We start from the raw sequence: 11,690 nt of genomic DNA, 5'->3' as shown, positions 1-11,690 counted from the left end.
ACATGAAAGGGCAGGGGTGGGGGGAGGCAGGTTACTGAAATTTCGTAAGGGCCAACAAGAAGGGTTATTTTAGTAACCCAGAGGAGAGATGATAGTGGCTTAGGCCAGAGAACGGGGAGAAGTGATCAAACTCTGGATATATTGTCATGACAGAGCCAATAGGATTTCCTGAGGGATTAGATGTAGGGCGAGAGAAAGAGAATGGAATGCAGGTGAATCTAGGGCTTTGCTTGGAGCAAGTGGGAGAATGGAGCCACCATTAACTGGAAGGGGCAGATGACAGACGGAAGTGGCCTGGAGAGGGGGTGGTGGTGGACTCTCAGGAGCTCAGCTTTAGACTTGTGAATCTTGAGTTGCATGTCAATTGTCTATGTGCAGATGTCAAGCAGGCTGTAGCCTTGGAAGGATTCGATGTCTTATGCCTCATAAATCTTTGGGCTTGGTTTGTTGATTGTCTGAATAAATTACCCAATCAGTGAATAATAGTGAAGTCATTTCTAAGGAGAGCTTGGGGGAAAATTAGAGGGAAACTTTTTTTTTTTTTTTGGGACAGAGCCTCAAGCTATCCCCCTGGGTAGAGTGTTATGGCATCACAGCTCACAGCAACCTCCAACTCCTGGGCTCAAGCGAGTCTCCTGCCTCAGCCTCCCAAGTAGCTGGGAGTATAGGCGCCCGCCACAACGCCCGGCCATTTTTTGGTTGCAGCCATCATTGTTGTTTGGCGGGCCTGGGCTGGGGATTCGAACCCACCACCTTAGGTGTATGTGGCTGGCGCTTTAGCCGCTTGAGCCACAGGCGCCGAGCCGGGAAACATTATTTTTGAACAATGAGGAAAGAGGTGACATTTCTGAAAATGGTTAAATGATGAGAGAGAAAAAAACAGGGCTGATGTCTTCTCTGTGCCAATATCAGCATGTGAATTCTTAGATCACAAAATTGGTTTCAGAAGAGCTCATAACATCTTCCTCAGTGAACTGCAAAGATGCCCTCAAGTTTCAGTTGTCATTGTTGCTGAAGGCATTATCATTAGTATTATTATCAATGAAAGTCCTCATTTTATGCAATATTTTCAAAATATTAGAGGCAGATTTACTAACATACATGAAGATATGTTACGAGTTCAGATACCAATGGCCAGGCGTGGTGGCTCACGCCTATAATCCTAGCAATCTGAGAGGCCAAGGTGGGTGGATTGCAGGTAGATTGCCCTGAGCTCACAGGTTCAAGATAAGCCTAAGTAAGAGCAAGACCCCCATCTCTAAAAATAGCTGGGCATTGTGGTGGGCGTCTATAGTCCCAGCTACTCAGGAGGCTGAGGCAAGGGAATTGCTTGAGCCCAAGAGTTGGAGGTTGCTGTGAGCTATGATACCACGGCACTCTACTGAGGGTGACAAAGTGAAACTGTCTCAAAAAAAAAAAAAAGAGTTCAGATTCAGAGATAGCAGGTGAGATGATCTGGAATGTGGCCTCCCTGAAGAGGGACGCTGGGGGATAATATTAACCAAGTATATGTATGTTGATTTAAAAGAAGAAAGTGACTTTTATAGGAAGATCCCTAAAAAAAACAAAGATATTTTAGGAGATTGATTCATTAAGTAATTATGGGTGCCAAGCACTGTGCTAGAAGCTGGGGCAACAACAGAAAAAGGCCTAGAGTCTGCAGTGAGGGAGCTCACTGTTTACCATGGATTGGGACGCACGGAAATATGTCTAGCTCCTCTATCGAAGGGGTGGGCCCAGGCACGAGCACCTAATCTAGCTCTGGGGGGTTTCAAGGGTATTTGTCCTGAGTCTTAGGACATGTAGGAGTTGCTAGACTTAGCACAGAGGTGAGAGGCAGAGTTATACCATCTAAACAAGCCCTTGAGGAAGCTTTGTCATTCCATTGGCCTCCTGAGATCAAACTCTATTTTAGAATCTGAACCTAATCTTAGGCCATGAAGATTAACTCACGCTGACTAGTCAGCAAGGGTGACCAGTCAGTATGTCACCCCTGCTGGCCAGAGCTGTCCTTCGGAGAGCGGAATTTAATTGGTGCTTATTTTTGATGGCCTTATAAAGGATGACTCCTGGGCCCACTAAAATGGAAACCATCCTGACTCCTGAAGGACTGGCAGACACGAACCTGAATCACACCCCACATCATTTTGGCTAATGTGGATGCCTGGCGAGTACAATATGTTTGAGCTTTTTTCCAGTATCAAATGTTGGATAAAATGGGAGAGCTGCCCAGTGAGAGCCAGCCCTAGATGCATGGGAACAGGAATAACTGTTCCTTGTGTCAACAAGAAGGCTTTTTTGTGTGTCTGTGGAACTAAAGAAATGCAGCTCACTTACGGGTCTGGCTAACCTTCAAAAATTCATGGTTTTTTCCCTCCTCCCAGGAACATTTTGTTCATGCTGGTGGTTAAAAGGCAGCAGCTTTCACACAGAAGTACAGCAGGAAGTACTTAAGTTAGATAAAAGGAAGGACTAGTTGGCAGAATGATTCAGCGCAGGACTGGGTTCCCAGGGGGATTATGGAATCTGATTTTTATTCGTGGATTTTCCTATTAAATGACATAAATAAAAAGGGTGACCAAGCATAAGCCTAAATCACTATTTATTAAAGGTCTGTGCTTTGGGACTTAGAGGAAATCGGAGTGCCTTGTGACCTAAGGTGGCTTCGTGGGGCTGAACTGGCCTTGGGGTTGTGGACAGATGTGAATGTTAGAGCTAGAAGAGCTAGAAGGGCGCTGCCGAGAGAGCAGGGCAAAGGGCCAGGTGAGACAGCGCAGACGAGGTGATCTGGACCGGGGCCTCTCTGACCAGGGACACAGGGGGATAATATTAGCAGATTCTGTTAGGGCTGGATTATGGGAAGCCTGGAAGGCTTGGCCAGGGAATTTAGATTTTACTCAATAGGCAAACACATGCCGTTTTTTCAGGCTTTGGAGCAGGAAAGGGAAATGATGGAAGCTGCACTTCAGGGATCATGAGCTTTTAGGGATTGAAGGGGATTTGCAGTCATGAGGTTCAGTGTTTCTCAAACTTTAGTGGTATCAGAATCATCAGCAAGGGGTCCTTGTTAAAAAATCAGATTCCCAGGCCTGCTTCTAGGTGGTCTCATTTGGAAGTCCCCTGGGTGAGACTGGGAATCTGCATTTAAACCACGTTCCTGGGTGATGCTGGTAGCCCTGGTCTGAGGCCCACTCTGCCCACACAGGAAAGCCTCTGATAAACTCATGGAGTACCGCTGAGAAAGAAGAGTCGGCCCTCAACAAGCGCAGGCCCAGAAAGTAGGAAGCAATTAGCACCAGTGGCATAGGAACTTCTATCGCCTTTCCTCATTCCCTCTCTACACTCAAATCTCAGATGGCTGTGGAGCCTCAAAGAGAGGAAGGCCAGAGAAGGAAAGGAGAAGTGGATCACACCTGGTGTGATATTTAACCAGCACACCAGCTCTCCAAGGAAGGAAGCCCAGCTTTGTAGCACTTGCCGACTTCATAGTAAATATGCTCAATGTGGTCATCTCAGGCTACCCACGTGATGCCACTCAACGCAGTATTAGGAAGAGAAGCCCACAAGTGGCTTGGGAGCCAATAAGAGGCAGATCCAGCAGACCACCGGCTTCTAGGTTCAAATTATGCCCATGCTAGGGGGTGGGAAGAACTATCTAGAATGAAGACTAAGTTGTTAAAGTATATTGTCCTGGACTTTTTTTTTTTTTTTTTTTTACAGAGACAGAGTCTGATTTTATCATCCTTGGTAGAGTGCTGTGGCATCACAGCTCACAGCAACCTCCAACTCCTGGGCTTAGGCGATTCTCTTGCCTCAGCCTCCTGAGTAGCTGGGACCACAGGTGCCCGCCACAACCCCCGGCTATTTTTTTTGTTGCAGTTTGGCCAGGCGGGTTTGAACCCGCCACCCTCGGTATATGGGGCCTGCGCACTGGAAAACCCACAGGCACTGCCCTGGAGTGTGTTTTACTAAAGCAACCATACGGGTTTCTGCTACTGCTAAAGTTTTCATCCACTGGTAAGAGAAAAACAGAATAAATTTCAACTTAGGGATAGTGAGAGACAAAAGTAAACTTGAATTCTGGTTATGTCCTAAAATTGGTGCCTAGAGAATGTAAGGGTTACATTAAGAAAATTTATCTTTATAACAAGTAAGATACTTTTAAAAGAGAATTATTATTGAATAGACCTACAAAACCGAAAAAAGTGTGCATGAAATCTCTGGGCACCCAAATTGAGAACCACGGGATGTCAGCTCTTCTGCAGGTGTGAGGTTTGTTTTGGAATGGAAAGTTGTCTTTGGTGTTCCAAAGCAGAGACCCTCAAAACGGAAGCAGCTGACTAAAAAACAGACTGTATTCAAAGACAGTACTGGAAGAACCACCTAAAATGTGGGTAAGTCCTACCTCCTAGGTACACTGTCTGATACGCATAGTAGGTCTGCGGTCAAGGCTTCTGATTTTTCCTCAGAGGTGCACTAAATTTTGATTATGTTGGATTATGTTCGCTCCCGGTTAGGGAACTTCACCCGTGGTAACGAGTACAAGGCAGAATAGTTTCTGTTTCCAGGGCGTTCCTGCCCCTCCCCTCCACGATGAATGTCGCAACTGAACCTCAGGAAGCCTCAGTTAGCACCTTCTAAGTTCCCGAGGCAGGTGGGGAGCCAGGAGGGAGCTTAGCTTTTAAATGGGCTCCGAGGTGTCCGCTGCTGGGATTATAAAAACAACTTGTGTGTAGCTTAAGCCACAAGGAGGGCACCAGCACCGCGGCTCTCCCCCACTGGCCATGGCGAATAAGTGCCTCTTTGTGCTTCTCAAATGCTCTCAGCGCAGTGCTGAAGCAGGAAGCGCTCCCGGGGCGATGCTGCCCCAGGTGGGGCAGGGCTTTGCAAACCACAAGCCATTTCCACCCATCGTGGATACTTGCAGTGAGGGACGTTCTCCAATTTTATAAGCTACATTTACAAACCACCACTGCCTGCCTGCAGTGACACAAATCCTGCCCTTAGCCGTTGGGTCAACAGAACATGGAATGTTCCAGGCTTTCAGGCAGGCCTCCTTGCTGTTTCTGTTTCTTCCGAGGGAAAGATTAACTTTCTGGGGACCAGATCGTGCCTGGAGGCAGCCTCTACCACTGCGACCAGGGGAGGGACAGATTCTCAGTGGTCGTGGCACAGGTTCGGTCAGGGGACACCGGCCGGTCCCGGTGTGGCCTCCGCGGCGGTGGTTTTCTGCCTCTCCTGGGTCCTCGCTTCTACTTAACGAGATTCGAACAGTCAAACACCAGTCCTTTTGTATTTTGCAGGGGCTCTTGTGAGGAACTGCGAACAAGGACTCGTCAAAGCTAGTGTCTACACCGGTGTTGACATGGTAACGAGGACCAGGAGACTGGATAAGGTCACAAAACGCGCGAGTGTGGACAGAAGCGAGATTCAAAGGCTCTCGGACAGAAGGGAAAGAGTAGAGCCCGGGCCGGAGTGGGTTAAGTAGGTCTGGAGCAGGCGCAGGCGCAGAAGCAGAGCTGACGCTTGCGATGGCTTGGGACAAAAGCTGGCGGAAGCCGACAGGAAAGACTCAATTTATCTGGGTTTACACCTGCCCCTGTCGTCTCCCACATGGTCTAGCGGTTAGGATTCCTGGTTTTCACCCAGGCGGCCCGGGTTCGACTCCCGGTGTGGGAACGTCAGCCTTTTAGGAAGAACAAAATTCGATCAGGATTCTCCTTCATACAGAAGAGAGAATTTTTTGTTTTAGCAAAATCTGTAAACCCATTCCAGAGCAGGTGGGGCTAAAGGAGATTAGTACCTACCCCAGGTGCGGGTGGAGGGTCTGTCCTACTCAAACCCCAGGCCATCCTCTGCAGGCAGCGTAAAGGACATTCCTGGCGGCCCTGTGAAGTTAGCTTTTGAATTAAGGGACTAGGAGTCAGGTGAAGGAAAGAGAGCTGGGGAACGAAACCGTCGCGTGCTAAACTGTTTGCTCCCGCTGGTTTTTCTGCGGTAATTTCTCTTTGTACTGTGGATATGGAGCAAATCACCAAAAAGTGCTTTTCTTTGAAAGAAAAAGAAGAGATCCAATTTTAGGACACCGTAGGGCTTTTCAGTTGCCTGTAGCTATTCCTTTGAGGACAGCAAGATTTCCAGGGAAGACATATTATTAAGGGCATGTAGTTCAGAGTACATTCTATCGTGTTTGCAATTCAAAGAGCTCACTAAACCCATTGTGGAGGGAGGAGGAAGGAAGAAAGAAAATCAGGTTATTACAAATATTGAGCATCGATGTGATGGCAAAAAACCAACACTTCCCCACCCCCCACTTCCTATTTGTTTGACACGTTGTGTTTTAAAAAATCTAAGAATTTATGATATGCTGAACTAGAATTAGAAATCTTAGTATTACTGTGACAGTCTCCAGCTATTTAGCAAATAAGTGCATCCTCTTGTGTAATTGTTTATGTTGATTACCTCTCCGAAAGTTTGCCATCAGGAAAGACCTCAAGGCACTTAGAGCCACATCCTCTCCCTGCAGTGTTGATCTCTTTGAAGCTACCACAGTTTGTCCCCAGACTTCCATTAACACTGAGAAATGACTGTGAAAATGACTTGGCATCTATGTGACTTTGTTTGAAGTTTGCCCCTTTTTTGTAAAAAGTCTTTTGGGATTCTAAGGGACACAAAAACGAATGTCATCCTTCATGAGAAAAATAGTAGGCTAAAAATTATACATGCTTATTCAAAATTCGTAATAAAGAATTTAGAGGGGAACCTGACCAATCTGGAGGTAATCTGTACTTATTAAACAAAGTAAGGGCACTGGATAGGCAACTAAAAATCCTAATAATAATAGGTAATTTTATCGAGCAATTATACTATGAACCAGACTAAATGCTTTACATACCCTTTTCAATTTAGTCCTTATTTTAGATTTTATTTATTATTATTATTATTTTGATTTTATTTTATAGAGACAGGGCTTTTGATATCTTGCCCAGGCTGGTCCTGAACTCCTGGCCTCAAAGGATACTTTCCTCCTCAGCCTCCTCAGTAGGTAGAACAACAGGCATTAATTAACCACTGTGCCCAGTTCATTTTAGAATATTTTATTGACAAACAATGTTATTATCTCTGTATCAAGACAAACGCCCTGTCAGAAACTGATGACATTTTTCTTTGTTAGTTTGTTTTCTTCTTCTTTTAAAAAATGAATATTTATAAACTTAGGGAGGAAGATTCAAAGAATCAGAATATCTTTCCCTCCCAAAGCACAAATGTCCCATATAAGTCAAACCAAGGTAAGTCCACCAACCCATGAGTAAATCCCCCACCCCCGAAGCTGCTGAGTTGAAGGGCAGGTGGGCAAGGGAGCTGATCTCCTGCTCCCACGCTTAGTCCCCCTTGGTGATGAGGTCCTGGATGTAGGTATCCAGCTCCTCATCTGTGTTGATGACTACATCCTCCCGCACCTTTTGCAGGAGGGCCACGACGTTGGTCCTCAGTGTCTGTAGCTTGTCCTCTGTCTCACGCAGCTTCCTCTCCGAGGTGCGCAGGCTTTCCTCAGAAGCCTTGGTCCAGGAGTCGGCACGGCTTTGGTAGGACTGGCAGAGATTCTGCATCCCCACTTCGTACTGCTTGAAGTACTCTTTCAGCGGAAAAGATATCAGCTCATCTGAATTCATAACACTGACCTCCTTCTTCGAGATGGGGAAATCCGGAGGCAGGAAGAACTGTAAACAATTCTGGAGCATCTGGACGAGCAGGTCAATGGTCTCACCGCTGGTGTTGGGGGCAGTGGTGTCGGGCTCAATGCCGATGCACTCAGAAGTGCAGGGCTCCACCATGGCTCCAGCCTGCTGGGCCACCGGGGTCTCCTCCTCCTCCCCACCTTCCTGCTGTGTGTCAGGGCTCGGATACTCTGGGGAAGGGGGCTTCATCAGCCGCACATCCTCGCTGCCTTTCTCCACCCAGCGGTCTCGCGGTGTGGAGTCGGTGGGCACATAGTCAAATTTCACCTTCCACCGCACCACACGCTGGCCCACCTCCACAGCTGTGACACGGCCCGTGTGCCACGCCCCGTTCACACGCACTTCCACGGGCAGCCCTTTATCCTGCGGAGCCCTCTCCACCTCGGCTGAATCCTCTTCCCCAGCACTGTCTGAGACCTCATCCAACTCCTTTATTTCCTCCTTCACGGCAAATTTGCCCCGCTTGCACGTTTCCTTCTTCCTCTCGGCCTCTTCCTCTGCTTCTTCCTCGTCCGAGTCCCCAAGACTTCTCTTTAGACCAAGGGTAGCTGGAGGGAGTTTAGTGGGCGACTCTGACTTCTTGACCGCTGGAGTCTCTATGACTTCAGAGGCAGGAACCTCTTGGCTACTCATGGAGTTGGGCAGTGGAGATGGTGAGAGAAGGGTAGGCCAGGGAGCAGTCTCGACTGGTGTGTTCACAGGCTTTTCAGGTGCCTCAGATGGCTGGAGCAGTCTTGATGTATCAGCGGCCTCCTGGGCTGCCAGGGCAGGGAGCTTTAGGTGGTAGGTGATAACATGAGCCTTTAGAGGCTGGCTGGCTGGTCTGAAAGCTTGCAGGGAGAGGGGTCTGCTCAGGGCATTCCTGAGCACAGCTGGTAAAGGGGGCGACCGAGGACGCTGAGGTCTACGGGCATGTTCCGCAGTGGAAGGTCTGGTGGTCACTTCCAAGGGCAATTTCTTCAGGTCAGCTTGGGAGCGGATAGGTGTAATTTTCTGTAGGGCCTCCAGCTTCTTCTGCTGCTGGCGAATTCTCTGCGTCAGCTGTTTCTCCTTCTCTTCCTGTGTCTTTGAGTCTTTTTTTAATGTTCCCAGGGGAACCTTCTGCTTCTGTTCAGAAGCCTCACACCGGTCCTGCTCGGGATCAAGGTTCATGGAGCAAACCCAAGTGTCAGGGTGATCTTTTTCCACAGAATTCAGTTGGAAGGGGAGGGTCCTCCACTTCAGACACAGATCACACTGGATGGTGGTGGGGATCTCCATAGCTCTCCGGCGTTTGTAACGCAGCTCACTGGATGGGGGCTGGTTCCAGTTGGCAGAGAGGTAGCCAAATTCATCCCAGAACTTGATGATACCCCTCTGGGCAATAGCAATATCCTTCCAGTACTGCACCAGATGCTCCCCCATGGCTTGCAGTAGGTGTCGGTACTCCTTGGCATCAGCAAAGTCCTGCTTGTTGTGTGTAGGCTCCAGGACCAGGTAGGGGACATCGACAACCCCAACCACCCCACCACAGGCCATGCCCCCTTCCAGCTGTGGCCCTACTTTCTCATACATCTTGATCAGGCGGCTACAGTTGTAGATGAACATGCCGTCAAGGCCCCGGTGTTCAATGTTGACCCCAAAAGTGAAATTCAGTTCCTTAGGTTCTTTAAGTGCCCTCCGCTTGGCCTCCTTGATCCTCCTCTTGACATCAGCTTCTCTGCACAGGGTGATAGCTGTGTTCTGCACCTGCCGCAACGTCACCCTGGAGTCGCGAGTGAGGTCTCCACCTAGGCGCAGTTCCAGTGCCCGAGCTTTGCTCTCGGCCTCCTTCGCCTTCTCTTCAGCAATCCTCGCTGCCTGCTCTGCTTTCTGCACCTCCTGCTCTGCACGGGTCTTGAAACGGCTTGACGTGAACTTGTACATCCTGGGTTTGTACAGGCAGCAGGAGAGCCTCTTGGTCTGCACCTTATGCCCGTGGATGAAGATCCTCATCCGGGGATCAATATAGAGCACAGCAGCATAGGCACGGAATGAGCGCCGCTCTGGCTTGGTGCCCTCTGGGCAGGTCTCTGTCATCTGGATATCTCTTGGATCCGAGGTTATGTCTAGTTCTGGCTCTCCATTGTCCATGAGTTTGAGATTAAAGATGATCACCAGTGTTCCACTGTCCCCAGGAATCTTCATGAACTGGACCATCACTTCCTCCTCATTGTGAAAGGGAGAGTACTTGTAGATAAGTTCTGTCTCGATGGCAAACTTCTCCATGTTGTCTGTGATCGGTTCCCGGGTCTGAGCATTCCAGGTAGGCAATGGGACGATCACTTCATCAATGCCCTCTTCCTCATGAAAGGTGCGAGACAGGAAGAGGCAAGTCATGGTGTTGTCTTTCTTGGTGAAGAGGATAAAATCCTTCCCAATGCGCATGGAGCCCGATTTTAACCCATTCCCGTACTGCCCAATCTGGGTGGACTCAGGAGTTCGCTTGGCCGACTTCCCAAACTGGATCACACTGGCAGTATCACTCGGATCCATTCCTGCTCCATCATCCAAAAAGCAGAGCATAAATCCGCCTCGAAGGTCCTCTCGCCTTTCTGCATAAATATCTATTCTGGTGGCATCAGCATCTCTTGCGTTATCAACCAGTTCGGCAAGAGCACCAAATAAGAATTCATGAGTGGTTGAATTTGTGTGCAGGTATTCGAAGGTTAGTTGAGCTCGATGCAGACTGCTGTAATTTGTGAAAGCCATAACTGCGCTGAGGTCTCCAGTCTTTTACAACTAACTGGGAGCTCTATGACCTTATAATGTATCCGTTTTTCCAGGATTCTTTCCAAAAAAAGGTTTAGTAAGTCTGTGCTCCTTAATGACAGTGAAACAAAGTCAGCTAGTATCTATCCAAGATATCATTCAAATGGATGTTTAAAAGTACCAGTGATTTCTTCAAGTGTTTCTTTCCCTCTTCTCAGTTACTATGGTGTAGCATTCCGGAATGAACTATGTCATAAACCTGTGACTGCTTTAATGTTAGGTTGCGACAGTTCAATCTGGGCAAGCTGAGTGGACAGTGAACGGTCTTGGAATAGTCCTTGAGTGGGCAGTTTATTACTGCTTCATCTTTGTGTTCTTTGAGCCATTCCCCTCCCCCCCAAATTTACTACTCTGAAAATTTACCAGTCAGGAAATGTACCCGCTTTTGTCAGAAAACTGAACAATCACTCATGTCTTCACTACCAGTGACTCCAGGTTCCTTAAACCGGCCCTAGATTGGAGACCAAGATGTCCCCAGAGAGTATGTGGCAGCAGTTCTGGCTTCACCTCCCCAAGTGAAAGGCAGAAACTGATGACATTCTTAACAGAGTGTTCAGTAAGCTACTATTTAGGTTTAGGGAAACAGCAAGGGTAATGTAGTCCTCAGGGCTCTTGGGCCTAAGGGGCCAGGACAGTGCTATAACTGAAGGCAAGGGCTGCCAGGCAGGAGCTGTATGCTTTTTCTGGTTTGTTTTAAAACTTACTTTCAGGTGGAAAGTGAATTCCATTCGTATGAAGGCTGTCAAATCTACTCATCCTATTAATCACTCATTTTCATAAAGTAGATTTTTGGTCTCATGGAGTTGACAGAAGCTTTCTTTAGATACATGTAATATTTAGTAGACTCAGAGCATAGTAGATACTTCTAAGGACAGGGGCTTAATAAAATGAAAAGGTTTAACTTTGTGGGGAGATGGTTACTTAAGTTATATTTGGCGTTTTTATGACCTTGTGATTTTCAAAACATTTTGCCGTAAATTTAAATCATCATCCTTATGATCCAGAAGTCTTTAGATTCACAGACTATGTGACCTAGAAAGGCCCTTAACAGTTGCTTAACTAAGCCCCTCAATTCAGTCACACATTAAATGTCTATTCAGAGATTTTAGTCCTCTGATTCCTCAGTATAGGACTTTAAATGATGTCCATAAAAAGTTGAAT

The 11,690-nt window shown here is 47.6% G+C and overlaps 1 non-coding gene and 1 pseudogene across 1 annotated transcript; one reads left to right on the top strand and one right to left on the bottom strand.

Moving 5' to 3' along the window:
* The first annotated feature begins 5,607 nt into the window (after positions 1 to 5,607).
* TRNAE-UUC lies at positions 5,608 to 5,679 on the top strand. Its single transcript has one exon. It is a non-coding gene; the product is annotated as a tRNA-Glu (tRNA).
* Positions 5,680 to 7,382: 1,703 nt separating this feature from the next.
* On the bottom strand, positions 7,383 to 10,469 carry LOC100940506 (annotated as a pseudogene).
* Positions 10,470 to 11,690: the final 1,221 nt, after the last annotated feature.

Source organism: Otolemur garnettii, unplaced genomic scaffold (assembly GCF_000181295.1).
Source record: "Otolemur garnettii isolate 467f Iridium unplaced genomic scaffold, OtoGar3 scaffold00043, whole genome shotgun sequence".
NCBI classification, from domain to species: Eukaryota; Metazoa; Chordata; class Mammalia; order Primates; family Galagidae; genus Otolemur; species Otolemur garnettii.
The sequence above is the reverse complement of the archived record's forward strand: the minus strand, read 5'-3'. Positions and strand labels throughout refer to the sequence as shown.